A 24,517-nucleotide genomic window follows, 5' to 3' on the forward strand; every position below is an offset into this window, starting at 1 on the left:
TGAACAAAACTGCTGCCTCACACAACCTACTCCTAGCACTTGACTGCACATTTGGACAAAGTTTGCTTTATAGGGGATGCACGCCCCAAAAAACAATAAACTCCAAGTGAGATTTGAACAACAAACACCACTCAGAACACACCCCTTTCTTCAATATTGCAAAAAGCAATACAGAACGGTCATCAACAGCACAGAGTTCACAAACAAAGTCGCCGCTCTGTGCCCAGTTCACGCTCTGAAAGGAGCATCACAACTCTTCATTGTTGGTTGAGATACAAACATTTTCAAAACACATTTCCAAGCAAAGAACTATAGAAATGATCCCTGAAAATATAGTCTTAACGAGTCATCGGCACTCAACCGACATTCCATTCTGATGCGCCTCTCCTCTCAAACGGTTTTGCGTAGTTGAAATCTGCAGGCTTTAAGGTTTACGGAACATTTTAGCACTCACGTCGGAGCCAAAGGCACTTCCACAATCTCCTTGAAGCCTACTGTTAAGATATGTGGAATGCAAACAACAATCCTTAAAGTCATACTTTTTTTGGAGCATTGCTACCGGTGTGATGCTTTGTAGTCCACTCGTTGAAGCTAAATGTAGAAAATCTTTTAGAGGAAAAAAGCCACACACGCACTAACGATTCTTAATGTAGACATTTCAGAAACTTGATGTTGGTTGCGCACTTAGAAAAAAGAGCTCAGGCTGACTTTGATATCCCAACTACCCAGTGACAGGCCCGGTTTTCCCATGAAATTTCATTTCGTATATCTGCTGTATTATCCGAGGTGCAATACCACAACGCTGCAAACATATCAACTTTTTGCAGTGATGTGGTATTGTGTCTTATGAGACAATGTTCGCTTTACACAAAGGACGTTGTGACATGGGCCCAGAGCCGAGGCGAGATTTAATCTGCCACAAAACACAATCACAAGGGAGACGGGAGCCAGGTTAACAGAAATGATCTTTTATTTAACCGAGAACTTAGGTTCTTCCAGGGCTGGGGTATGCATGGAGGCTTTGTTCCCCACATCTGTTTCAACGCTGGACCACCTTAAAGGGGGGAGACGGAACAGAAGAAAAGTAAAGACGATAAAGAAGACGTTGCAAGGCTAACTCTGTCCTTTACTCTTCAGCCGGGTTCTCTTTGGCCAACCTGTGCATCAGCACCTCATCCTGAAAGAGTCTGTACTCAAGACCATCCAGCCTTGAGAGAAGTAGAGTTCCCAATTTTATGATGAAGTCCATAAAGTCATCACTGGCTACACCTGTAGGTGGTTCTATATTTGGAGAACAAGCAGGTGGACACGCTGAGGATTGAACAAAACTGCTGCCTCACACAACCTACTCCTAGCACTTGACTACACATTTGGACAAAGTTTGCTTTATAGGGGATGCACACCCCAAAAAACAATAATCTCCAAATGAGATTTGAACAACAAACACCACTCAGAACACACCCCTTTCTTCAATATTGCAAAAAGCAATACAGAACGGTCATCAACAGCACAGAGTTCACAAACAAAGTCGCTGCTCTGTGCCCAGTTCACGCTCTGAAAGGAGCATCACAACTCTTCATCGTGGGTTGGGAGACAAACATTTTCAAAACACATTTCCAAGCAAAGAACTATAGAAATGATCCCTGAAAATATAGTCTTAACGAGTCATGGGCACTCAACCGACATTCCATTCTGATGCGCCTCTCCTCTCAAACGGTTTTGCGTAGTTGAAATCTGCGGGCTTTAAGGTTTACGGAACATTTTAGCACTCACGTCGGAGCCAAAGGCATTTCCACAATCTCCTTGAAGCCTACTGTTAAGATATGTGGAATGCAAACAACAATCCTTAAAGTCATACTTTTTTTGCAGCATTGCTACCGGTGTGATGCTTTGTAGTCCACTCGTTGAAGCTAAATGTAGAAAATCTTTTAGAGGAAAAAAGCCACACACGCACTAACGATTCTTAATGTAGACATTACAGAAACTTGATGTTGGTTGCGCACTTAGAAAAAAGAGCTCAGGCTGACTTTGATATCCCAACTACCCAGTGACAGGCCCGGTTTTCCCATGAAATCTCATTTCGTATATCTGCTGTATTATCCGAGGTGCAATACCACAACGCTGCAAACATGTCAACTTTTCGCAGTGATGTGGTATTGTGTCTTATGAGACAATGTTCGCTTTACACAAAGGACGTTGTGACATGGGCCCAGAGCCGAGGCGAGATTTAATCTGCCACAAAACACAATCACAAGGGAGACGGGAGCCAGGTTAACAGAAATGATCTTTTATTTAACCGAGAACTTAGGTTCTTCCAGGGCTGGGGTATGCATGGAGGCTTTGTTCCCCAAATCTGTTTCAACGCTGGACCACCTTAAAGGGGGGAGACGGAACAGAAGTAAAGCAAAGACGATAAAGAAGACGTTGCAAGGCTAACTCTGTCCTTTACTCTTCAGCCGGGTTCTCTTTGGCCAACCTGTGCATCAGCACCTCATCCTGAAAGAGTCTGTACTCAAGACCATCCAGCCTTGAGAGAAGTAGAGTTCCCAATTTTATGATGAAGTCCATAAAGTCATCACTGGCTACACCTGTAGGTGGTTCTATATTTGGAGAACAAGCAGGTGGACACACTGAGGATTGAACAAAACTGCTGCCTCACACAACCTACTCCTAGCACTTGACTACACATTTGGACAAAGTTTGCTTTATAGGGGATGCACGCCCCAAAAAACAATAAACTCCAAGTGAGATTTGAACAACAAACACCACTCAGAACACACCCCTTTCTTCAATGTTGCAAAAAGCAATACAGAACGGTCATCAACAGCACAGAGTTCACAAACAAAGTCGCCGCTCTGTGCCCAGTTCACGCTCTGAAAGGAGCATCACAACTCTTCATTGTTGGTTGAGATACAAACATTTTCAAAACACATTTCCAAGCAAAGAACTATAGAAATGATCCCTGAAAATATAGTCTTAACGAGTCATGGGCACTCAACCGACATTCCATTCTGATGCGCCTCTCCTCTCAAACGGTTTTGCGTAGTTGAAATCTGCGGGCTTTAAGGTTTACGGAACATTTTAGCACTCACGTCGGAGCCAAAGGCATTTCCACAATCTCCTTGAAGCCTACTGTTAAGATATGTGGAATGCAAACAACAATCCTTAAAGTCATACTTTTTTTGCAGCATTGCTACCGGTGTGATGCTTTGTAGTCCACTCGTTGAAGCTAAATGTAGAAAATCTTTTAGAGGAAAAAAGCCACACACGCACTAACGATTCTTAATGTAGACATTTCAGAAACTTGATGTTGGTTGCGCACTTAGAAAAAAGAGCTCAGGCTGACTTTGATATCCCAACTACCCAGTGACAGGCCCGGTTTTCCCATGAAATCTCATTTCGTATATCTGCTGTATTATCCGAGGTGCAATACCACAACGCTGCAAACATGTCAACTTTTCGCAGTGATGTGGTATTGTGTCTTATGAGACAATGTTCGCTTTACACAAAGGACGTTGTGACATGGGCCCAGAGCCGAGGCGAGATTTAATCTGCCACAAAACACAATCACAAGGGAGACGGGAGCCAGGTTAACAGAAATGATCTTTTATTTAACCGAGAACTTAGGTTCTTCCAGGGCTGGGGTATGCATGGAGGCTTTGTTCCCCAAATCTGTTTCAACGCTGGACCACCTTAAAGGGGGGAGACGGAACAGAAGAAAAGCAAAGACGATAAAGAAGACGTTGCAAGGCTAACTCTGTCCTTTACTCTTCAGCCGGGTTCTCTTTGGCCAACCTGTGCATCAGCACCTCATCCTGAAAGAGTCTGTACTCAAGACCATCCAGCCTTGAGAGAAGTAGAGTTCCCAAATTTATGATGAAGTCCATAAAGTCATCATTGGCTACACCTGTGAGTGGTTCTATATTTGGAGAACAAGCAGGTGGACACGCTGACGATTGAACAAAACTGCTGCCTCACACAACCTACGTTAGCACTTGACTGCACATTTGGACAAAGTTTGCTTTATAGGGGATGTAGGCCCAAAAAAACAATAATCTCCAAATGACACTTGAACAACAAACACCACTCAGAACACACCCCTTTCTTCAATATTGCAAAAAGCAATACAGAACTCTCATCAACAGCACAGAGTTCACAAACAAAGTCGCTGCTCTGTGCCCAGTTCACGCTCTGAAAGGAGCATCACAACTCTTCATCGTGGGTTGGGAGACAAACATATTCAAAACACATTTCCAAGCAAAGAACTATAGAAATGATTCCTGAAAATATAGTTTTAACCAGTCATGGGCACTCAACCGACATTCCATTCTGATGCGCCTCTCCTCTCAAACGGTTTTGCGTAGTTGAAATCTGCGGGCTTTAAGGTTTACGGAACATTTTAGCACTCACGTCGGAGCCAAAGGCACTTCCACAATCTCCTTGAAGCCTACTGTTAAGATATGTGGAATGCAAACAACAATCCTTAAAGTCATACTTTTTTTGCAGCATTGCTACCGGTGTGATGCTTTGTAGTCCACTCGTTGAAGCTAAATGTAGAAAATCTTTTAGAGGAAAAAAGCCACACACGCACTAACGATTCTTAATGTAGACATTTCAGAAACTTGATGTTGGTTGCGCACTTAGAAAAAAGAGCTCAGGCTGACTTTGATATCCCAACTACCCAGTGACAGGCCCGGTTTTCCCATGAAATCTCATTTCGTATATCTGCTGTATTATCCGAGGTGCAATACCACATCGCTGCAAACATGTCAACTTTTCGCAGTGATGTGGTATTGTGACTTATGAGACAATGTTCGCTTTACACAAAGGACGTTGTGACATGGGCCCAGAGCCGAGGCGAGATTTAATCTGCCACAAAACACAATCACAAGGGAGACGGGATCCAGGTTAACAGAAATGATCTTTTATTTAACCGAGAACTTAGGTTCTTCCAGGGCTGGGGTATGCATGGAGGCTTTGTTCCCTACATCTGTTTCAACGCTGGACCACCTTAAAGGGGGGAGACGGAACAGAAGAAAAGCAAAGACGGTAAAGAAGACGTTGCAAGGCTAACTCTGTCCTTTACTCTTCAGCCGGTTTCTCTTTGGCCAACCTGTGCATCAGCACCTCATCCTGAAAGAGTCTGTACTCAAGACCATCCAGCCTTGAGAGAAGTAGAGTTCCCAATTTTATGATGAAGTCCATAAAGTCATCACTGGCTACACCTGTAGGTGGTTCTATATTTGGAGAACAAGCAGGTGGACACGCTGACGATTGAACAAAACTGCTGCCTCACATAACCTACTCCTAGCACTTGACTGCACATTTGGACAAAGTTTGCTTTATAGGGGATGCAGGCCCCAAAAAACAATAATCTCCAAATGAGACTTGAACAACAAACACCACTCAGAACACACCCCTTTCTTCAATATTGCAAAAAGCAATACAGAACGGTCATCAACAGCACAGATTTCACAAACAAAGTCGCCGCTCTGTGCCCAGTTCACGCTCTGAAAGGAGCATCACAACTCTTCATCGTGGGTTGGGAGACAAACATTTTCAAAACACATTTCCAAGCAAAGAACTATAGAAATGATCCCTGAAAATATAGTCTTAACGAGTCATGGGCACTCAACCGACATTCCATTCTGATGCGCCTCTCCTCTCAAACGGTTTTGCATAGTTGAAATCTGCGGGCTTTAAGGTTTACGGAACATTTTAGCACTTACGTCGGAGCTAAAGGCACTTCCACAATCTCCTTGAAGCCTACTGTTAAGATATGTGGAATGCAAACAACAATCCTTAAAGTCATACTTTTTTTGCAGCATTGCTACCGGTGTGATGCTTTGTAGTCCACTCGTTGAAGCTAAATGTAGAAAATCTTTTAGAGGAAAAAAGCCACACACGCACTAACGATTCTTAATGTAGACATTTCAGAAACTTGATGTTGGTTGCGCACTTAGAAAAAAGAGCTCAGGCTGACTTTGATATCCCAACTACCCAGTGACAGGCCCGGTTTTCCCATGAAATCTCATTTCGTATATCTGCTGTATTATCCGAGGTGCAATACCACATCGCTGCAAACATGTCAACTTTTTGCAGTGATGTGGTATTGTGTCTTATGAGACAATGTTCGCTTTACACAAAGGACGCTGTGACATGGGCCCAGAGCCAAGGCGAGATTTAATCTGCCACAAAACACAATCACAAGGGAGACGGGATCCAGGTTAACAGAAATGATCTTTTATTTAACCGAGAACTTAGGTTCTTCCAGGGCTGGGGTATGCATGGAGGCTTTGTTCCCTACATCTGTTTCAACGCTGGACCACCTTAAAGGGGGGAGACGGAACAGAAGAAAAGCAAAGACGGTAAAGAAGACGTTGCAAGATTAACTCTGTCCTTTACTCTTCAGCCGGTTTCTCTTTGGCCAACCTGTGCATCAGCACCTCATCCTGAAAGAGTCTGTACTCAAGACCATCCAGCCTTGAGAGAAGTAGAGTTCCCAAATTTATGATGAAGTCCATAAAGTCATCATTGGCTACACCTGTGAGTGGTTCTATATTTGGAGAACAAGCAGGTGGACACGCTGACGATTGAACAAAACTGCTGCCTCACACAACCTACGCTAGCACTTGACTGCACATTTGGACAAAGTTTGCTTTATAGGGGATGTAGGCCCAAAAAAACAATAATCTCCAAATGAGACTTGAACAACAAACACCACTCAGAACACACCCCTTTCTTCAATATTGCAAAAAGCAATACAGAACTCTCATCAACAGCACAGAGTTCACAAACAAAGTCGCTGCTCTGTGCCCAGTTCACGCTCTGAAAGGAGCATCACAGCTCTTCATCGTGGGTTGGAAGACAAACATATTCAAAACACATTTCCAAGCAAAGAACTATAGAAATGATTCCTGAAAATATAGTTTTAACCAGTCATGGGCACTCAACCGACATTCCATTCTGATGCGCCTCTCCTCTCAAACGGTTTTGCGTAGTTGAAATCTGCGGGCTTTAAGGTTTACGGAACATTTTAGCACTCACGTCGGAGCCAAAGGCACTTCCACAATCTCCTTGAAGCCTACTGTTAAGATATGTGGAATGCAAACAACAATCCTTAAAGTCATACTTTTTTTGCAGCATTGCTACCGGTGTGATGCTTTGTAGTCCACTCGTTGAAGCTAAATGTAGAAAATCTTTTAGAGGAAAAAAGCCACACACGCACTAACGATTCTTAATGTAGACATTTCAGAAACTTGATGTTGGTTGCGCACTTAGAAAAAAGAGCTCAGGCTGACTTTGATATCCCAACTACCCAGTGCCAGGCCTGGTTTTTCCATGAAATCTCATTTCGTATATCTGCTGTATTATCCGAGGTGCAATACCACATCGCTGCAAACATGTCAACTTTTCGCAGTGATGTGGTATTGTGTCTTATGAGACAATGTTCGCTTTACACAAAGGACGTTGTGACATGGGCCCAGAGCCGAGGCGAGATTTAATCTGCCACAAAACACAATCACAAGGGAGACGGGATCCAGGTTAACAGAAATTATCTTTTGTTTAACCGAGAACTTAGGTTCTTCCAGGGCTGGGGTATGCATGGAGGCTTTGTTCCCCACATCTGTTTCAACACTGGACCACCTTAAAGGGGGGAGACGGAACAGAAGAAAAGCAAAGACGGTAAAGAAGACGTTGCAAGGCTAACTCTGTCCTTTACTCTTCAGCTGGGTTCTCTTTGGCCAACCTGTGCATCAGCACCTCATCCTGAAAGAGTCTGTACTCAAGACCATCCAGCCTTGAGAGAAGTAGAGTTCCCAATTTTATGATGAAGTCCATAAAGTCATCACTGGCTACACCTGTAGGTGGTTCTATATTTGGAGAACAAGCAGGTGGACACGCTGACGATTGAACAAAACTGCTGCCTCACACAACCTACTCCTAGCACTTGACTGCACATTTGGACAAAGTTTGCTATATAGGGGATGCAGGCCCATAAAAACAATAATCTCCAAATGAGACTTGAACAACAAACACCACTCAGAACACACCCCTTTCTTCAATATTGCAAAAAGCAATACAGAACGGTCATCAACAGCACAGAGTTCACAAACAAAGTCACCGCTCTGTGCCCAGTTCACGCTCTGAAAGGAGCATCACAACTCTTCATCGTGGGCTGGGAGACAAACATTTTCAAAACACATTTCCAAGCAAAGAACTATAGAAATGATCCCTGAAAATATAGTCTTAACGAGTCATGGGCACTCAACCGACATTCCATTCTGATGCGCCTCTCCTCTCAAACGGTTTTGCGTAGTTGAAATCTGCGGGCTTTAAGGTTTACGGAACATTTTAGCACTCACGTCGGAGCCAAAGGCACTTCCACAATCTCCTTGAAGCCTACTGTTAAGATATGTGGAATGCAAACAACAATCCTTAAAGTCATACTTTTTTTGCAGCATTGCTACCGGTGTGATGCTTTGTAGTCCACTCGTTGAAGCTAAATGTAGAAAATCTTTTAGAGGAAAAAAGCCACACACGCACTAACGATTCTTAATGTAGACATTTCAGAAACTTGATGTTGGTTGCGCACTTAGAAAAAAGAGCTCAGGCTGACTTTGATATCCCAACTACCCAGTGACAGGCCCGGTTTTCCCATGAAATCTCATTTCGTATATCTGCTGTATTATCTGAGGTGCAATACCACATCGCTGCAAACATGTCAACTTTTCGCAGTGATGTGGTATTGTGTCTTATGAGACAATGTTCGCTTTACACAAAGGACGTTGTGACATGGGCCCAGAGCCGAGGCGAAATTTAATCTGCCACAAAACACAATCACAAGGGAGACGGGAGCCAGGTTAACAGAAATGATCTTTTATTTAACCGAGAACTTAGGTTCTTCCAGGGCTGGGGTATGCATGGAGGCTTTGTTCCCCACATCTGTTTCAACGCTGGACCACCTTAAAGGGGGGAGACGGAACAGAAGAAAAGCAAAGACGGTAAAGAAGACGTTGCAAGGCTAACTCTGTCCTTTACTCTTCAGCCGGTTTCTCTTTGGACAACCTGTGCATCAGCACCTCATCCTGAAAGAGTCTGTACTCAAGACCATCCAGCCTTGAGAGAAGTAGAGTTCCCAATTTTATGATGAAGTCCATAAAGTCATCATTGGCTACACCTGTAGGTGGTTTTATATTTGGAGAACAAGCAGGTGGACACGCTGAGGATTGAACAAAACTGCTGCCTCACACAACCTACTCCTAGCACTTGACTGCACATTTGGACAAAGTTTGCTTTATAGGGGATGCACGCCCCAAAAAACAATAAACTCCAAGTGAGATTTGAACAACAAACACCACTCAGAACACACCCCTTTCTTCAATATTGCAAAAAGCAATACAGAACGGTCATCAACAGCACAGAGTTCACAAACAAAGTCGCCGCTCTGTGCCCAGTTCACGCTCTGAAAGGAGCATCACAACTCTTCATTGTTGGTTGAGATACAAACATTTTCAAAACACATTTCCAAGCAAAGAACTATAGAAATGATCCCTGAAAATATAGTCTTAACGAGTCATCGGCACTCAACCGACATTCCATTCTGATGCGCCTCTCCTCTCAAACGGTTTTGCGTAGTTGAAATCTGCGGGCTTTAAGGTTTACGGAACATTTTAGCACTCACGTCGGAGCCAAAGGCACTTCCACAATCTCCTTGAAGCCTACTGTTAAGATATGTGGAATGCAAACAACAATCCTTAAAGTCATACTTTTTTTGGAGCATTGCTACCGGTGTGATGCTTTGTAGTCCACTCGTTGAAGCTAAATGTAGAAAATCTTTTAGAGGAAAAAAGCCACACACGCACTAACGATTCTTAATGTAGACATTTCAGAAACTTGATGTTGGTTGCGCACTTAGAAAAAAGAGCTCAGGCTGACTTTGATATCCCAACTACCCAGTGACAGGCCCGGTTTTCCCATGAAATTTCATTTCGTATATCTGCTGTATTATCCGAGGTGCAATACCACAACGCTGCAAACATATCAACTTTTTGCAGTGATGTGGTATTGTGTCTTATGAGACAATGTTCGCTTTACACAAAGGACGTTGTGACATGGGCCCAGAGCCGAGGCGAGATTTAATCTGCCACAAAACACAATCACAAGGGAGACGGGAGCCAGGTTAACAGAAATGATCTTTTATTTAACCGAGAACTTAGGTTCTTCCAGGGCTGGGGTATGCATGGAGGCTTTGTTCCCCACATCTGTTTCAACGCTGGACCACCTTAAAGGGGGGAGACGGAACAGAAGAAAAGTAAAGACGATAAAGAAGACGTTGCAAGGCTAACTCTGTCCTTTACTCTTCAGCCGGGTTCTCTTTGGCCAACCTGTGCATCAGCACCTCATCCTGAAAGAGTCTGTACTCAAGACCATCCAGCCTTGAGAGAAGTAGAGTTCCCAATTTTATGATGAAGTCCATAAAGTCATCACTGGCTACACCTGTAGGTGGTTCTATATTTGGAGAACAAGCAGGTGGACACGCTGAGGATTGAACAAAACTGCTGCCTCACACAACCTACTCCTAGCACTTGACTACACATTTGGACAAAGTTTGCTTTATAGGGGATGCACACCCCAAAAAACAATAATCTCCAAATGAGATTTGAACAACAAACACCACTCAGAACACACCCCTTTCTTCAATATTGCAAAAAGCAATACAGAACAGTCATCAACAGCACAGAGTTCACAAACAAAGTCGCTGCTCTGTGCCCAGTTCACGCTCTGAAAGGAGCATCACAACTCTTCATCGTGGGTTGGGAGACAAACATTTTCAAAACACATTTCCAAGCAAAGAACTATAGAAATGATCCCTGAAAATATAGTCTTAACGAGTCATGGGCACTCAACCGACATTCCATTCTGATGCGCCTCTCCTCTCAAACGGTTTTGCGTAGTTGAAATCTGCGGGCTTTAAGGTTTACGGAACATTTTAGCACTCACGTCGGAGCCAAAGGCATTTCCACAATCTCCTTGAAGCCTACTGTTAAGATATGTGGAATGCAAACAACAATCCTTAAAGTCATACTTTTTTTGCAGCATTGCTACCGGTGTGATGCTTTGTAGTCCACTCGTTGAAGCTAAATGTAGAAAATCTTTTAGAGGAAAAAAGCCACACACGCACTAACGATTCTTAATGTAGACATTTCAGAAACTTGATGTTGGTTGCGCACTTAGAAAAAAGAGCTCAGGCTGACTTTGATATCCCAACTACCCAGTGACAGGCCCGGTTTTCCCATGAAATCTCATTTCGTATATCTGCTGTATTATCCGAGGTGCAATACCACAACGCTGCAAACATGTCAACTTTTCGCAGTGATGTGGTATTGTGTCTTATGAGACAATGTTCGCTTTACACAAAGGACGTTGTGACATGGGCCCAGAGCCGAGGCGAGATTTAATCTGCCACAAAACACAATCACAAGGGAGACGGGAGCCAGGTTAACAGAAATGATCTTTTATTTAACCGAGAACTTAGGTTCTTCCAGGGCTGGGGTATGCATGGAGGCTTTGTTCCCCAAATCTGTTTCAACGCTGGACCACCTTAAAGGGGGGAGACGGAACAGAAGAAAAGCAAAGACGATAAAGAAGACGTTGCAAGGCTAACTCTGTCCTTTACTCTTCAGCCGGGTTCTCTTTGGCCAACCTGTGCATCAGCACCTCATCCTGAAAGAGTCTGTACTCAAGACCATCCAGCCTTGAGAGAAGTAGAGTTCCCAATTTTATGATGAAGTCCATAAAGTCATCACTGGCTACACCTGTAGGTGGTTCTATATTTGGAGAACAAGCAGGTGGACACGCTGAGGATTGAACAAAACTGCTGCCTCACACAACCTACTCCTAGCACTTGACTACACATTTGGACAAAGTTTGCTTTATAGGGGATGCACGCCCCAAAAAACAATAAACTCCAAGTGAGATTTGAACAACAAACACCACTCAGAACACACCCCTTTCTTCAATATTGCAAAAAGCAATACAGAACGGTCATCAACAGCACAGAGTTCACAAACAAAGTCGCCGCTCTGTGCCCAGTTCACGCTCTGAAAGGAGCATCACAACTCTTCATTGTTGGTTGAGATACAAACATTTTCAAAACACATTTCCAAGCAAAGAACTATAGAAATGATCCCTGAAAATATAGTCTTAACGAGTCATGGGCACTCAACCGACATTCCATTCTGATGCGCCTCTCCTCTCAAACGGTTTTGCGTAGTTGAAATCTGCGGGCTTTAAGGTTTACGGAACATTTTAGCACTCACGTCGGAGCCAAAGGCATTTCCACAATCTCCTTGAAGCCTACTGTTAAGATATGTGGAATGCAAACAACAATCCTTAAAGTCATACTTTTTTTGCAGCATTGCTACCGGTGTGATGCTTTGTAGTCCACTCGTTGAAGCTAAATGTAGAAAATCTTTTAGAGGAAAAAAGCCACACACGCACTAACGATTCTTAATGTAGACATTTCAGAAACTTGATGTTGGTTGCGCACTTAGAAAAAAGAGCTCAGGCTGACTTTGATATCCCAACTACCCAGTGACAGGCCCGGTTTTCCCATGAAATCTCATTTCGTATATCTGCTGTATTATCCGAGGTGCAATACCACAACGCTGCAAACATGTCAACTTTTCGCAGTGATGTGGTATTGTGTCTTATGAGACAATGTTCGCTTTACACAAAGGACGTTGTGACATGGGCCCAGAGCCGAGGCGAGATTTAATCTGCCACAAAACACAATCACAAGGGAGACGGGAGCCAGGTTAACAGAAATGATCTTTTATTTAACCGAGAACTTAGGTTCTTCCAGGGCTGGGGTATGCATGGAGGCTTTGTTCCCCAAATCTGTTTCAACGCTGGACCACCTTAAAGGGGGGAGACGGAACAGAAGAAAAGCAAAGACGATAAAGAAGACGTTGCAAGGCTAACTCTGTCCTTTACTCTTCAGCCGGGTTCTCTTTGGCCAACCTGTGCATCAGCACCTCATCCTGAAAGAGTCTGTACTCAAGACCATCCAGCCTTGAGAGAAGTAGAGTTCCCAAATTTATGATGAAGTCCATAAAGTCATCATTGGCTACACCTGTGAGTGGTTCTATATTTGGAGAACAAGCAGGTGGACACGCTGACGATTGAACAAAACTGCTGCCTCACACAACCTACGTTAGCACTTGACTGCACATTTGGACAAAGTTTGCTTTATAGGGGATGTAGGCCCAAAAAAACAATAATCTCCAAATGACACTTGAACAACAAACACCACTCAGAACACACCCCTTTCTTCAATATTGCAAAAAGCAATACAGAACTCTCATCAACAGCACAGAGTTCACAAACAAAGTCGCCGCTCTGTGCCCAGTTCACGCTCTGAAAGGAGCATCACAACTCTTCATCGTGGGTTGGGAGACAAACATATTCAAAACACATTTCCAAGCAAAGAACTATAGAAATGATTCCTGAAAATATAGTTTTAACCAGTCATGGGCACTCAACCGACATTCCATTCTGATGCGCCTCTCCTCTCAAACGGTTTTGCGTAGTTGAAATCTGCGGGCTTTAAGGTTTACGGAACATTTTAGCACTCACGTCGGAGCCAAAGGCACTTCCACAATCTCCTTGAAGCCTACTGTTAAGATATGTGGAATGCAAACAACAATCCTTAAAGTCATACTTTTTTTGCAGCATTGCTACCGGTGTGATGCTTTGTAGTCCACTCGTTGAAGCTAAATGTAGAAAATCTTTTAGAGGAAAAAAGCCACACACGCACTAACGATTCTTAATGTAGACATTTCAGAAACTTGATGTTGGTTGCGCACTTAGAAAAAAGAGCTCAGGCTGACTTTGATATCCCAACTACCCAGTGACAGGCCCGGTTTTCCCATGAAATCTCATTTCGTATATCTGCTGTATTATCCGAGGTGCAATACCACATCGCTGCAAACATGTCAACTTTTCGCAGTGATGTGGTATTGTGACTTATGAGACAATGTTCGCTTTACACAAAGGACGTTGTGACATGGGCCCAGAGCCGAGGCGAGATTTAATCTGCCACAAAACACAATCACAAGGGAGACGGGATCCAGGTTAACAGAAATGATCTTTTATTTAACCGAGAACTTAGGTTCTTCCAGGGCTGGGGTATGCATGGAGGCTTTGTTCCCTACATCTGTTTCAACGCTGGACCACCTTAAAGGGGGGAGACGGAACAGAAGAAAAGCAAAGACGGTAAAGAAGACGTTGCAAGGCTAACTCTGTCCTTTACTCTTCAGGCGGTTTCTCTTTGGCCAACCTGTGCATCAGCACCTCATCCTGAAAGAGTCTGTACTCAAGACCATCCAGCCTTGAGAGAAGTAGAGTTCCCAATTTTATGATGAAGTCCATAAAGTCATCACTGGCTACACCTGTAGGTGGTTCTATATTTGGAGAACAAGCAGGTGGACACGCTGACGATTGAACAAAACTGCTGCCTCACACAACCTACTCCTAGCACTTGACTGCACATTTGGACAAAGTTTGCTTTATAGGGGATGCAGGCCCCAAAAAACAATAATCTCCAAATGAGACTTGAACAACAAACACCACTCAGAACACACCCCTTTCTTCAATATTGCAAAAAGCAATACAGAACGGTCATCAACAGCACAGATTTCACAAACAAAGTCGCCGCTCTGTGCCCAGTTCACGCTCTGAAAGGAGCATCACAACTCTTCATCGTGGGTTGGGAGACAAACATTTTCAAAACACATTTCCAAGCAAAGAACTATAGAAATGATCCCTGAAAATATAGTCTTAACGAGTCATGGGCACTCAACCGACATTCCATTCTGATGCGCCTCTCCTCTCAAACGGTTTTGCATAGTTGAAATCTGCGGGCTTTAAGGTTTACGGAACATTTTAGCACTTACGTCGGAGCTAAAGGCACTTCCACAATCTCCTTGAAGCCTACTGTTAAGATATGTGGAATGCAAACAACAATCCTTAAAGTCATACTTTTTTTGCAGCATTGCTACCGGTGTGATGCTTTGTAGTCCACTTGTTGAAGCTAAATGTAGAAAATCTTTTAGAGGAAAAAAGCCACACACGCACTAACGATTCTTAATGTAGACATTTCAGAAACTTGATGTTGGTTGCGCACTTAGAAAAAAGAGCTCAGGCTGACTTTGATATCCCAACTACCCAGTGACAGGCCCGGTTTTCCCATGAAATCTCATTTCGTATATCTGCTGTATTATCCGAGGTGCAATACCACATCGCTGCAAACATGTCAACTTTTTGCAGTGATGTGGTATTGTGTCTTATGAGACAATGTTCGCTTTACACAAAGGACGTTGTGACATGGGCCCAGAGCCAAGGCGAGATTTAATCTGCCACAAAACACAATCACAAGGGAGACGGGATCCAGGTTAACAGAAATGATCTTTTATTTAACCGAGAACTTAGGTTCTTCCAGGGCTGGGGTATGCATGGAGGCTTTGTTCCCTACATCTGTTTCAACGCTGGACCACCTTAAAGGGGGGAGACGGAACAGAAGAAAAGCAAAGACGGTAAAGAAGACGTTGCAAGATTAACTCTGTCCTTTACTCTTCAGCCGGTTTCTCTTTGGCCAACCTGTGCATCAGCACCTCATCCTGAAAGAGTCTGTACTCAAGACCATCCAGCCTTGAGAGAAGTAGAGTTCCCAAATTTATGATGAAGTCCATAAAGTCATCATTGGCTACACCTGTGAGTGGTTCTATATTTGGAGAACAAGCAGGTGGACACGCTGACGATTGAACAAAACTGCTGCCTCACACAACCTACGCTAGCACTTGACTGCACATTTGGACAAAGTTTGCTTTATAGGGGATGTAGGCCCAAAAAAACAATAATCTCCAAATGAGACTTGAACAACAAACACCACTCAGAACACACCCCTTTCTTCAATATTGCAAAAAGCAATACAGAACTCTCATCAACAGCACAGAGTTCACAAACAAAGTCGCTGCTCTGTGCCCAGTTCACGCTCTGAAAGGAGCATCACAACTCTTCATCGTGGGTTGGGAGACAAACATATTCAAAACACATTTCCAAGCAAAGAACTATAGAAATGATTCCTGAAAATATAGTTTTAACCAGTCATGGGCACTCAACCGACATTCCATTCTGATGCGCCTCTCCTCTCAAACGGTTTTGCGTAGTTGAAATCTGCGGGCTTTAAGGTTTACGGAACATTTTAGCACTCACGTCGGAGCCAAAGGCACTTCCACAATCTCCTTGAAGCCTACTGTTAAGATATGTGGAATGCAAACAACAATCCTTAAAGTCATACTTTTTTTGCAGCATTGCTACCGGTGTGATGCTTTGTAGTCCACTCGTTGAAGCTAAATGTAGAAAATCTTTTAGAGGAAAAAAGCCACACACGCACTAACGATTCTTAATGTAGACATTTCAAAAACTTGATGTTGGTTGCGCACTTAGAAAAAAGAGCTCAGGCTGACTTTGATATCCCAACTACCCAGTGACAGGCCCGGTTTTCCCATGAAATCTCATTTCGTATATCTGCTGTATTATCCGAGGTGCAATACCACATCGCTGCAAACATGTCAACTTTTCGCAGTGATGTGGTATTGTGACTTATGAGACAATGTTCGCTTTACACAAAGGACGTTGTGACATGGGCCCAGAGCCGAGGCGAGATTTAATCTGCCACAAAACACAATCACAAGGGAGACGGGATCCAGGTTAACAGAAATGATCTTTTATTTAACCGAGAACTTAGGTTCTTCCAGGGCTGGGGTATGCATGGAGGCTTTGTTCCCTACATCTGTTTCAACGCTGGACCACCTTAAAGGGGGGAGACGGAACAGAAGAAAAGCAAAGACGGTAAAGAAGACGTTGCAAGGCTAACTCTGTCCTTTACTCTTCAGCCGGTTTCTCTTTGGCCAACCTGTGCATCAGCACCTCATCCTGAAAGAGTCTGTACTCAAGACCATCCAGCCTTGAGAGAAGTAGAGTTCCCAATTTTATGATGAAGTCCATAAAGTCATCACTGGCTACACCTGTAGGTGGTTCTATATTTGGAGAACAAGCAGGTGGACACGCTGACGATTGAACAAAACTGCTGCCTCACACAACCTACTCCTAGCACTTGACTGCACATTTGGACAAAGTTTGCTTTATAGGGGATGCAGGCCCCAAAAAACAATAATCTCCAAATGAGACTTGAACAACAAACACCACTCAGAACACACCCCTTTCTTCAATATTGCAAAAAGCAATACAGAACGGTCATCAACAGCACAGATTTCACAAACAAAGTCGCCGCTCTGTGCCCAGTTCACGCTCTGAAAGGAGCATCACAACTCTTCATCGTTGGTTGGGAGACAAACATTTTCAAAACACATTTCCAAGCAAAGAACTATAGAAATGATCCCTGAAAATATAGTCTTAACGAGTCATGGGCACTCAACCGACATTCCATTCTGATGCGCCTCTCCTCTCAAACGGTTTTGCATAGTTGAAATCTGCGGGCTTTAAGGTTTACGGAACATTTTAGCACTTACGTCGGAGCTAAAGGCACTTCCACAATCTCCTTGAAGCCTACTGTTAAGATATGTGGAATGCAAACAACAATCCTTAAAGTCATACTTTTTTTGCAGCATTGCTACCGGTGTGATGCTTTGTAGTCCACTCGTTGAAGCTAAATGTAGAAAATCTTTTAGAGGAAAAAAGCCACACACGCACTAACGATTCTTAATGTAGACATTTCAGAAACTTGATGTTGGTTGCGCACTTAGAAAAAAGAGCTCAGGCTGACTTTGATATCCCAACTACCCAGTGACAGGCCCGGTTTTCCCATGAAATCTCATTTCGTATATCTGCTGTATTATCCGAGGTGCAATACCACATCGCTGCAAACATGTCAACTTTTTGCAGTGATGTGGTATTGTGTCTTATGAGACAATGTTCGCTTTACACAAAGGACGTTGTGACATGGGCCCAGAGCCGAGGCGAGATTTAATCTGCCACAAAACACAATCACAAGGGAGACGGGTTTCCAGGTTAACAGAAATGATCTTTTATTTAACCGAGAACTTAGGTTCTTCCAGGGCTGGGGTATGCATGGAGGCTTTGTTCCCCACATCTGTTTCAACGCTGGACCACCTTAAAGGGGGGAGACGGAACAGAAGAAAAGCAAAGACGGTAAAGAAGACGTTGCAAGGCTAACTCTGTCCTTTACTCTTCAGCCGGGTTCTCTTTGGCCAACCTGTGCATCAGCACCTCATCCTGAAAGAGTCTGTACTCAAGACCATCCAGCCTTGAGAGAAGTAGAGTTCCCAATTTTATGATGAAGTCCATAAAGTCATCACTGGCTACACCTGTAGGTGGTTCTATATTTGGAGAACAAGCAGGTGGACACGCTGAGGATTGAACAAAACTGCTGCCTCACACAACCTACTCCTAGCACTTGACTACACATTTGGACAAAGTTTGCTTTATAGGGGATGCACGCCCCAAAAAACAATAACCTCCAAATGAGATTTGAACAACAAACACCACTCAGAACACACCCCTTTCTTCAATATTGCAAAAAGCAATACAGAACAGTCATCAACAGCACAGAGTTCACAAACAAAGTCGCTGCTCTGTGCCCAGTTCACGCTCTGAAAGGAGCATCACAACTCTTCATCGTGGGTTGGGAGACAAACATTTTCAAAACACATTTCCAAGCAAAGAACTATAGAAATGATCCCTGAAAATATAGTCTTAACGAGTCATGGGCACTCAACCGACATTCCATTCTGATGCGCCTCTCCTCTCAAACGGTTTTGCGTAGTTGAAATCTGCGGGCATTAAGGTTTACGGAACATTTTAGCACTCACGTCGGAGCCAAAGGCACTTCCACAATCTCCTTGAAGCCTACTGTTAAGATATGTGGAATGCAAACAACAATCCTTAAAGTCATACTTTTTTTGCAGCATTGCTACCGGTGTGATGCTTTGTAGTCCACTCGTTGAAGCTAAATGTAGAAAATCTTTTAGAGGAAAAAAGCCACACACGCACTAACGATTCTTAATGTAGACATTTCAGAAACTTGATGTTGGTTGCGCACTTAGAAAAAAGAGCTCAGGCTGACTTTGATATCCCAACTACCCAGTGACAGGCCCGGTTTTCCCATGAAATCTCATTTCGTATATCTGCTGTATTATCCGAGGTGCAATACCACAACGCTGCAAACATGTCAACTTTTCGCAGTGATGTGGTATTGTGTCTTATGAGACAATGTTCGCTTTACACAAAGGACGTTGTGACATGGGCCCAGAGCCGAGGCGAGATTTAATCTGCCACAAAACACAATCACAAGGGAGACGGGATCCAGGTTAACAGAAATGATCTTTTATTTAACCGAGAACTTAGGTTCTTACAGGGCTGGGGTATGCATGGAGGCTTTGTTCCCCACATCTGTTTCAACGCTGGACCACCTTAAAGGGGGGAGACGGAACAGAAGAAAAGCAAAGACGGTAAAGAAGACGTTGCAAGGCTAACTCTGTCCTTTACTCTTCAGCCGGGTTCTCTTTGGCCAACCTGTGCATCAGCACCTCATCCTGAAAGAGTCTGTACTCAAGACCATCCAGCCTTGAGAGAAGTAGAGTTCCCAATTTTATGATGAAGTCCATAAAGTCATCACTGGCTACACCTGTAGGTGGTTCTATATTTGGAGAACAAGCAGGTGGACACGCTGACGATTGAACAAAACTGCTGCCTCACACAACCTACTCCTAGCACTTGACTGCACATTTGGACAAAGTTTGCTTTATAGGGGATGCAGGCCCAAAAAAACAATAATCTCCAAATGAGACTTGAACAACAAACACCACTCAGAACACACCCCTTTCTTCAATATTGCAAAAAGCAATACAGAACGGTCATCAACAGCACAGAGTTCACAAACAAAGTCGCCGCTCTGTGCCCAGTTCACGCTCTGAAAGAAGCATCACAACTCTTCATCGTGGGCTGGGAGACAAACATTTTCAAAACACATTTCCAAGCAAAGAACTATAGAAATGATCCCTGAAAATATAGTCTTAACGAGTCATGGGCACTCAACCGACATTCCATTCTGATGCGCCTCTCCTCTCAAACGGTTTTGCGTAGTTGAAATCTGCGGGCTTTAAGGTTTACGGAACATTTTAGCACTCACGTCGGAGCCAAAGGCACTTCCACAATCTCCTTGAAGCCTACTGTTAAGATATGTGGAATGCAAACAACAATCCTTAAAGTCATACTTTTTTTGCAGCATTGCTACCGGTGTGATGCTTTGTAGTCCACTCGTTGAAGCTAAATGTAGAAAATCTTTTAGAGGAAAAAAGCCACACACGCACTAACGATTCTTAATGTAGACATTTCAGAAACTTGATGTTGGTTGCGCACTTAGAAAAAAGAGCTCAGGCTGACTTTGATATCCCAACTACCCAGTGACAGGCCCGGTTTTCCCATGAAATCTCATTTCGTATATCTGCTGTATTATCCGAGGTGCAATACCAAATCGCTGCAAACATGTCAACTTTTCACAGTGATGTGGTATTGTGTCTTATGAGACAATGTTCGCTTTACACAAAGGACGTTGTGACATGGGCCCAGAGCCGAGGCGAGATTTAATCTGCCACAAAACACAATCACAAGGGAGACGGGAGCCAGGTTAACAGAAATGATCTTTTATTTAACCGAGAACTTGGGTTCTTCCAGGGCTGGGGTATGCATGGAGGCTTTGTTCCCCACATCTGTTTCAACGCTGGACCACCTTAAAGGGGGGAGACGGAACAGAAGAAAAGCAAAGAAGGTAAAGAAGACGTTGCAAGGCTAACTCTGTCCTTTACTCTTCAGCCGGGTTCTCTTTGGCCAACCTGTGCATCAGCACCTCATCCTGAAAGAGTCTGTACTCAAGACCATCCAGCCTTGAGAGAAGTAGAGTTCCCAAAATTATGATGAAGTCCATAAAGTCATCATTGGCTACACCTGTGAGTGGTTCTATATTTGGAGAACAAGCAGGTGGACACGCTGACGATTGAACAAAACTGCTGCCTCACACAACCTACTCCTAGCACTTGACTGCACATTTGGACAAAAATGCTTTATAGGGGATGCAGGCCCAAAAAAACAATAATCTCCAAATGAGACTTGAACAACAAACACCACTCAGAACACACCTCTTTCTTCAATATTGCAAAAAGCAATACAGAACAGTCATCAACAGCACAGAGTTCACAAACAAAGTCACCGCTCTGTGCCCAGTTCACGCTCTGAAAGGAGCATCACAACTCTTCATCGTGGGTTGGGAGACAAACATTTTCAAAACACATTTCCAAGCAAAGAACTATAGAAATGATTCCTGAAAATATAGTCTTAACGAGTCATGGGCACTCAACCGACATTCCATTCTGATGCGCCTCTCCTCTCAAACGGTTTTGCGTAGTTGAAATCTGCGGGCTTTAAGGTTTACGGAACATTTTAGCACTCACGTCGGAGCTAAAGGCACTTCCACAATCTCCTTGAAGCCTACTGTTAAGATATGTGGAATGCAAACAACAATCCTTAAAGTCATACTTTTTTTGCAGCATTGCTACCGGTGTGATGCTTTGTAGTCCACTCGTTGAAGCTAAATGTAGAAAATCTTTTAGAGGAAAAAAGCCACACACGCACTAACGATTCTTAATGTAGACATTTCAGAAACTTGATGTTGGTTGCGCACTTAGAAAAAAGAGCTCAGGCTGACTTTGATATCCCAACTACCCAGTGACAGGCCTGGTTTTTCCATGAAATCTCATTTCGTATATCTGCTGTATTATCCGAGGTGCAATACCACATCGCTGCAAACATGTCAACTTTTCGCAGTGATGTGGTATTGTGTCTTATGAGACAATGTTCGCTTTACACAAAGGACGTTGTGACATGGGCCCAGAGCCGAGGCGAGATTTAATCTGCCACAAAACACAATCACAAGGGAGACGGGATCCAGGTTAACAGAAATTATCTTTTATTTAACCGAGAACTTAGGTTCTTCCAGGGCTGGGGTATGCATGGAGGCTTTGTTCCCCACATCTGTTTCAACGCTGGACCACCTTAAAGGGGGGAGACGGAACAGAAGAAAAGCAAAGACGGTAAAGAAGACGTTGCAAGGCTAACTCTGTCCTTTACTCTTCAGCCGGGTTCTCTTTGGCCAACCTGTGCATCAGCACCTCATCCTGAAAGAGTCTGTACTCAAGACCATCCAGCCTTGAGAGAAGTAGAGTTCCCAATTTTATGATGAAGTCCAAAAAGTCATCACTGGCTACACCTGTAGGTGGTTCTATATTTGGAGAACAAGCAGGTGGACACGCTGACGATTGAACAAAACTGCTGCCTCACACAACCTACTCCTAGCACTTGACTGCACATTTGGACAAAGTTTGCTATATAGGGGATGCAGGCCCAAAAAAACAATAATCTCCAAATGAGACTTGAACAACAAACACCACTCAGAACACACCCCTTTCTTCAATATTGCAAAAAGCAATACAGAACGGTCATCAACAGCACAGAGTTCACAAACAAAGTCGCCGCTCTGTGCCCAGTTCACGCTCTGAAAGGAGCATCACAAGTCTTCATCGTGGGCTGGGAGACAAACATTTTCAAAACACATTTCCAAGCAAAGAACTATAGAAATGATCCCTGAAAATATAGTCTTAACGAGTCATGGGCACTCAACCGACATTCCATTCTGATGCGCCTCTCCTCTCAAACGGTTTTGCGTAGTTGAAATCTGTGGGCTTTAAGGTTTACGGAACATTTTAGCACTTACGTCGGAGCTAAAGGCACTTCCACAATCTCCTTGAAGCCTACTGTTAAGATATGTGGAATGCAAACAACAATCCTTAAAGTCATACTTTTTTTGCAGCATTGCTACCGGTGTGATGCTTTGTAGTCCACTCGTTGAAGCTAAATGTAGAAAATCTTTTAGAGGAAAAAAGCCACACACGCACTAACGATTCTTAATGTAGACATTTCAGAAACTTGATGTTGGTTGCGCACTTAGAAAAAAGAGCTCAGGCTGACTTTGATATCCCAACTACCCAGTGACAGGCCTGGTTTTTCCATGAAATCTCATTTCGTATATCTGCTGTATTATCCGAGGTGCAATACCACATCGCTGCAAACATGTCAACTTTTCGCAGTGATGTGGTATTGTGTCTTATGAGACAATGTTCGCTTTACACAAAGGACGTTGTGACATGGGCCCAGAGCCGAGGCGAGATTTAATCTGCCACAAAACACAATCACAAGGGAGACGGGATCCAGGTTAACAGAAATTATCTTTTATTTAACCGAGAACTTAGGTTCTTCCAGGGCTGGGGTATGCATGGAGGCTTTGTTCCCCACATCTGTTTCAACGCTGGACCACCTTAAAGGGGGGAGACGGAACAGAAGAAAAGCAAAGACGGTAAAGAAGACGTTGCAAGGCTAACTCTGTCCTTTACTCTTCAGCCGGGTTCTCTTTGGCCAACCTGTGCATCAGCACCTCATCCTGAAAGAGTCTGTACTCAAGACCATCCAGCCTTGAGAGAAGTAGAGTTCCCAATTTTATGATGAAGTCCAAAAAGTCATCACTGGCTACACCTGTAGGTGGTTCTATATTTGGAGAACAAGCAGGTGGACACGCTGACGATTGAACAAAACTGCTGCCTCACACAACCTACTCCTAGCACTTGACTGCACATTTGGACAAAGTTTGCTATATAGGGGATGCAGGCCCAAAAAAACAATAATCTCCAAATGAGACTTGAACAACAAACACCACTCAGAACACACCCCTTTCTTCAATATTGCAAAAAGCAATACAGAACGGTCATCAACAGCACAGAGTTCACAAACAAAGTCGCCGCTCTGTGCCCAGTTCACGCTCTGAAAGGAGCATCACAAGTCTTCATCGTGGGCTGGGAGACAAACATTTTCAAAACACATTTCCAAGCAAAGAACTATAGAAATCATCCCTGAAAATATAGTCTTAACGAGTCATGGGCACTCAACCGACATTCCATTCTGATGCGCCTCTCCTCTCAAACGGTTTTGCGTAGTTGAAATCTGCGGGCTTTAAGGTTTACGGAACATTTTAGCACTTACGTCGGAGCTAAAGGCACTTCCACAATCTCCTTGAAGCCTACTGTTAAGATATGTGGAATGCAAACAACAATCCTTAAAGTCATACTTTTTTGCAGCATTGCTACCGGTGTGATGCTTTGTAGTCCACTCGTTGAAGCTAAATGTAGAAAATCTTTTAGAGGAAAAAAGCCACACACGCACTAACGATTCTTAATGTAGACATTTCAGAAACTTGATGTTGGTTGCGCACTTAGAAAAAAGAGCTCAGGCTGACTTTGATATCCCAACTACCCAGTGACAGGCCCGGTTTTCCCATGAAATCTCATTTCGTATATCTGCTGTATTA

The 24,517-nt window shown here is 43.6% G+C and overlaps 19 non-coding genes across 19 annotated transcripts; all 19 read right to left on the reverse strand.

Moving 5' to 3' along the window:
- Positions 1–126: 126 nt before the first annotated feature.
- On the reverse strand, positions 127–340 carry LOC137050121 (small nucleolar RNA U3). Its single transcript, XR_010899877.1, has one exon. It is a non-coding gene; the product is annotated as a small nucleolar RNA U3 (small nucleolar RNA).
- Positions 341–1,445: 1,105 nt separating this feature from the next.
- Positions 1,446–1,659, reverse strand: LOC137049996 (small nucleolar RNA U3). The gene has a single exon (XR_010899762.1). It is a non-coding gene; the product is annotated as a small nucleolar RNA U3 (small nucleolar RNA).
- A 1,105-nt stretch (positions 1,660–2,764) lies between these two features.
- On the reverse strand, positions 2,765–2,978 carry LOC137050130 (small nucleolar RNA U3). The gene has a single exon (XR_010899887.1). It is a non-coding gene; the product is annotated as a small nucleolar RNA U3 (small nucleolar RNA).
- A 1,104-nt stretch (positions 2,979–4,082) lies between these two features.
- LOC137050125 (small nucleolar RNA U3) lies at positions 4,083–4,296 on the reverse strand. The gene has a single exon (XR_010899881.1). It is a non-coding gene; the product is annotated as a small nucleolar RNA U3 (small nucleolar RNA).
- A 1,105-nt stretch (positions 4,297–5,401) lies between these two features.
- On the reverse strand, positions 5,402–5,615 carry LOC137050038 (small nucleolar RNA U3). Its single transcript, XR_010899799.1, has one exon. It is a non-coding gene; the product is annotated as a small nucleolar RNA U3 (small nucleolar RNA).
- A 1,104-nt stretch (positions 5,616–6,719) lies between these two features.
- On the reverse strand, positions 6,720–6,933 carry LOC137050132 (small nucleolar RNA U3). The gene has a single exon (XR_010899888.1). It is a non-coding gene; the product is annotated as a small nucleolar RNA U3 (small nucleolar RNA).
- Positions 6,934–8,038: 1,105 nt separating this feature from the next.
- On the reverse strand, positions 8,039–8,252 carry LOC137050090 (small nucleolar RNA U3). Its single transcript, XR_010899848.1, has one exon. It is a non-coding gene; the product is annotated as a small nucleolar RNA U3 (small nucleolar RNA).
- Positions 8,253–9,357: 1,105 nt separating this feature from the next.
- LOC137050122 (small nucleolar RNA U3) lies at positions 9,358–9,571 on the reverse strand. The gene has a single exon (XR_010899878.1). It is a non-coding gene; the product is annotated as a small nucleolar RNA U3 (small nucleolar RNA).
- A 1,105-nt stretch (positions 9,572–10,676) lies between these two features.
- On the reverse strand, positions 10,677–10,890 carry LOC137050027 (small nucleolar RNA U3). The gene has a single exon (XR_010899789.1). It is a non-coding gene; the product is annotated as a small nucleolar RNA U3 (small nucleolar RNA).
- Positions 10,891–11,995: 1,105 nt separating this feature from the next.
- Positions 11,996–12,209, reverse strand: LOC137050123 (small nucleolar RNA U3). The gene has a single exon (XR_010899879.1). It is a non-coding gene; the product is annotated as a small nucleolar RNA U3 (small nucleolar RNA).
- Positions 12,210–13,313: 1,104 nt separating this feature from the next.
- Positions 13,314–13,527, reverse strand: LOC137050127 (small nucleolar RNA U3). The gene has a single exon (XR_010899884.1). It is a non-coding gene; the product is annotated as a small nucleolar RNA U3 (small nucleolar RNA).
- Positions 13,528–14,632: 1,105 nt separating this feature from the next.
- LOC137050039 (small nucleolar RNA U3) lies at positions 14,633–14,846 on the reverse strand. The gene has a single exon (XR_010899800.1). It is a non-coding gene; the product is annotated as a small nucleolar RNA U3 (small nucleolar RNA).
- A 1,104-nt stretch (positions 14,847–15,950) lies between these two features.
- On the reverse strand, positions 15,951–16,164 carry LOC137050126 (small nucleolar RNA U3). The gene has a single exon (XR_010899883.1). It is a non-coding gene; the product is annotated as a small nucleolar RNA U3 (small nucleolar RNA).
- A 1,105-nt stretch (positions 16,165–17,269) lies between these two features.
- LOC137050115 (small nucleolar RNA U3) lies at positions 17,270–17,483 on the reverse strand. The gene has a single exon (XR_010899872.1). It is a non-coding gene; the product is annotated as a small nucleolar RNA U3 (small nucleolar RNA).
- Positions 17,484–18,589: 1,106 nt separating this feature from the next.
- On the reverse strand, positions 18,590–18,803 carry LOC137050028 (small nucleolar RNA U3). Its single transcript, XR_010899790.1, has one exon. It is a non-coding gene; the product is annotated as a small nucleolar RNA U3 (small nucleolar RNA).
- Positions 18,804–19,908: 1,105 nt separating this feature from the next.
- LOC137050104 (small nucleolar RNA U3) lies at positions 19,909–20,122 on the reverse strand. Its single transcript, XR_010899861.1, has one exon. It is a non-coding gene; the product is annotated as a small nucleolar RNA U3 (small nucleolar RNA).
- Positions 20,123–21,226: 1,104 nt separating this feature from the next.
- Positions 21,227–21,440, reverse strand: LOC137050110 (small nucleolar RNA U3). Its single transcript, XR_010899866.1, has one exon. It is a non-coding gene; the product is annotated as a small nucleolar RNA U3 (small nucleolar RNA).
- A 1,105-nt stretch (positions 21,441–22,545) lies between these two features.
- LOC137050105 (small nucleolar RNA U3) lies at positions 22,546–22,759 on the reverse strand. Its single transcript, XR_010899862.1, has one exon. It is a non-coding gene; the product is annotated as a small nucleolar RNA U3 (small nucleolar RNA).
- A 1,105-nt stretch (positions 22,760–23,864) lies between these two features.
- On the reverse strand, positions 23,865–24,078 carry LOC137050128 (small nucleolar RNA U3). The gene has a single exon (XR_010899885.1). It is a non-coding gene; the product is annotated as a small nucleolar RNA U3 (small nucleolar RNA).
- Positions 24,079–24,517: the final 439 nt, after the last annotated feature.

The sequence above is a fragment of the Pseudorasbora parva genome, chromosome 20, assembly GCF_024679245.1.
Source record: "Pseudorasbora parva isolate DD20220531a chromosome 20, ASM2467924v1, whole genome shotgun sequence".
NCBI classification, from domain to species: Eukaryota; Metazoa; Chordata; class Actinopteri; order Cypriniformes; family Gobionidae; genus Pseudorasbora; species Pseudorasbora parva.